This window comes from Cannabis sativa, chromosome X (assembly GCF_029168945.1).
Source record: "Cannabis sativa cultivar Pink pepper isolate KNU-18-1 chromosome X, ASM2916894v1, whole genome shotgun sequence".
NCBI lineage: Eukaryota > Viridiplantae > Streptophyta > Magnoliopsida > Rosales > Cannabaceae > Cannabis > Cannabis sativa.
This window is the reverse complement of record NC_083610.1, coordinates 69,405,915-69,409,807: the sequence shown is the minus strand read 5'-3', so window position 1 is coordinate 69,409,807 and position 3,893 is coordinate 69,405,915.

The following is a 3,893-nucleotide window of genomic DNA, read 5'->3' as shown; positions in this document are numbered from 1 at the left end:
CGTGTTGGTAACACCGTAACCACATTAACATACAATACTGTACTAACACTCTAATAATCATTTTATATTCGTGCTAGTAGTATAACAATCAAAACAAGCAAATACATTCATATATATATTCTTACGCTATCTTACCTCGTTCCGTGCTCAAGTGTGCCGGTCAGCCTGAGTGGAAGTGCAACTCGACGTTTTACAGGGCCCTAAACCATAATGTTCAAAATCCGATGAGAGACTCGCTAAAACACTTATCGGGGATTTAAAATAGAAACTAAACTTAACCCTATCGATAATTAAGATGCCAATACCCTAAATTACTTAAAAATGGGAAAAACTAGGGCTCGGGAAAAAGCCCCAACTGGCAGGCCGGTTCCCAACCGGAAGTCCGGTTCCTGGGACCAACCGGTCGACCGGTTGACACAGGCTCCCAGGAACCGGAATTCCGGTTCTGAACTGGGAACCAATAATCCGACCCCCACAACTCAAATTAATCCCAAACTTTCTAAAAACTTCAAGAATACCTGAATACAATAATATAAACCAATTCCAATCAACGAAACCCATAAAATCACATAAAATTCCAAACCACCATTAGAGCTCCAACCTAAGCTCTTGAACTTGGATTTCCATCCAAACACCAAAATAGCCAACAAACTCAGCTTAAAATAACAAAACCTACAATTACCTAACTTCAGATTAAGAGCCCAAACCAAACTCATACACACAGCCCCTAATTCAAGCCTAAAGCTATAAAATCTACTTCAAAGACTAAGAAAAACTTAAATAGAAAAGCTAGGAAGATTTACCTTGATTCAAAGGAATAAAAACCTTGCTAAAATTCACAAGATACAGCAAAGAACACCCACCTCCTTGCTGGGTTTGGGGAATTCGAAAGAAAGAGAGGGAGAGATGAAGAAGTCTCCACTTTTTCTAGGTTTTTCCTCTTAACAATATATTATTTATTTATTTTATTAATTGTGTTTTATCAAGGAAGAATGTACCAACCCCCAAACCCACTAAAAGACAAAGAACCTAAGGGTAAAAGACCTATTTAACCTTTGACCAAACCAAAACAAATAAAAACTTCCAAGGATAAATTGGTCAAATAATAAACCCCGAAAATTCTAAAGTCTCTAAAATTTAGCTTATAATACCCCACTAAAATTCTAGAAGCACAAAATATGACTCTCTAAAGGGCCAACGCCGCTTTCCACAGCTTCCGAACACAATCACAGAAATTGAGAAACTTACATAAATAGCATAATAAATATATACGAACTCAAATAAATTCCCATAATTGTATTATTATTAATAATAATAAAATCTCATACATAAACCCTAATTATTTAATAATTCAAGGTATTAATCATATGCGGTCTTTACAATTATCCCCCCGTTAAAAGGATTTCGCCCCCGAAATCTACCTGAACAACTTAGGATGCTGAGCCCTCATATTAGATTCCAATTCCCAAGTGGCTTCTTCCACTTTACTGTTTCTCTCCAGAGTACCTTGACCAATGATATGGTTTTGGTTCGGAAAACCGTTTCCTTTTTATCCAGAATTTGCACTGGTTGTTCGTCATATGACAAGTCAGGTTGCAATTCCAATGCTTCGTAACTCAGAACATGCATTGGATCAGACACGTACTTCCTCAGCATGGAAACATGAAATACATTATGCACTGCTGATAATGCTGGAGGTAAGGCTAACCTATAAGCAACTTGCCCAACTTTTTCCAGAATTTCAAAAGGTCCAATAAACGTAGGGCTCAATTTACCTTTCTTTCCAAAACGTCTGATTCCCTTCATTGGGGATACTCGTAGAAAGACATGATCACCAGGTTGGAATGTAACATCCCGTCGCTTGGGATCTGCATAACTTTTCTGCCTTCTTTGAGAAGCAAGCATTCGAGCTTTGATCTTGTCTATTGCTTCATTCGTCTTCTGGACTAATTCAGGGCCCAAGTATTTCCGCTCTCCTGTTTCGTCCCAATGAATTGGGGAACGACACTTTCTTCCATAGAGCAGCTCATAGGGAGCCATTCCTATGGTACTTTGATAGCTATTATTATAGGAGAATTAAATCAGAGGCAAATACTTACTCCATGACCCTCCAAAATCCATGACACAAGCTCGTAACAGGTCTTCAAGTATTTGGATGGTTCGTTCAGATTTCCCATCTGTTTGAGGATGAAAGGCTGTGCTGAATTTCAAATTAGTTCCCATAGCCTTTTGCAAACTCACCCAAAACTTTGAGGTAAATTTAGGATTCCTATCTGAAACGATTGACTTCGGTACCCCATGAAGACGGACAATTTATTTCACATACAAATCAGCATACTGATCCACTGTATAAGTTACCTTAATAGGTAAGAAATGTGCTGACTTTGTAAAACGATCCACCACGACCCAAACTGAGTCGTACATTCCTGTGGTTCTAGGCAAGCCAACCACAAAGTCCATTGCAATGTCTTCCCACTTCCATTCTGGAAGTGTTAATGGCTGAAGTAACCCCGCCGGTCGTTGATGCTCAGCTTTGATTTGCTGACAGCTTAAACATTTAGTGACATAGTCCACTACATCCCTCTTCATCCCATACCACCAGAAATAGGGCTTCAAGTCTTGATACATTTTGGTGGTTCCTGGATGTAATGAGTAAGGGGTAGTATGAGCTTCCTCTAAAATTTCCTTTTTAAGCTCACTGATATCAGGGACACACACCCGTGCTTTAAACAACAGCATCCCATTGTCAGAAATGGAGAAGTCCTTAGCTTTGCCTGCTAAGACATCTTCTCGAATTTTAACCAATTCAGGATCTTCTAACTGAGCCATTCTGATTCTTTCCAAAGAAATCGATCGAAGTGTCAGATTAAATAATTTCTCAGTCACCAACTCAATGTTTGCTCTAGTCATTTCCGAGGCTAGCTGAGAGGAAATCATGATCATGTTGGATATCTGATCAGGTCCTTTTCTGCTTAAGGCATCAGCCACAACATTTGCCTTTCCAGGATGATACAAGATTTCACAGTCATAGTCTTTTACCAATTCTAACCACCTTCTCTATCTCATGTTCAAATCCCTCTGAGTGAAGAAATACTTGAGACTCTTGTGGTCAGTATAGATCTCACACCTTTCACCATACAAGTAATGTCGCCAAATTTTCAAGGCGAACACCACTGCTGCAAGTTCTAGGTCGTGAGTTGGGTAACGCTGCTCATAATCTTTCAATTGCCGAGAAGCATAAGCTATGACTTTATCTGCTTGCATTAACACACAGCCTAAACCCTGCCTTGAAGCGTCACAATACACCACAAACTTTTCTTGATCAGATGGCAAGGCTAGAACAGGAGCTGTAATCAATCGTTGCTTCAGCTCTTGAAAACTCTTTTCACACTTATCTGACCATATAAATCGCTGATTTTTCCTAGTTAACTCGGATAACGGCATCGCTATTTTGGAAAATCCTTCCACAAAACGTCGATAATAACCCGCTAAACCGAGAAAACTTCGTATTTCAGTGACTGTTTTAGGTCTAGGCCAATTCTTTACCGCTTCAATCTTCCCTGGATCAACCATAATTCCATCTTTTCCAACAATATGCCCTAGAAAAGACACTTGTGACAGCCAGAACTCACACTTTTTGAACTTTGCATAGAGTTTATGATCTCTAAGTCGGCTATGAGAACCATTCTAAGATGTTGCTCATGTTCTGCTTCTGACCGAGAATACACAAGAATGTCATCGATAAATACAATTACAAAATTATCGAGGAAATCCTTGAACACCCTATTCATGAGATCCATAAAGGCTGCCGGTGCATTTGTTAACCCAAAAGACATAACCAGGAATTCATAATGACCATACCTGGTTCGGAAGGCTGTCTTCGGGATATCCTC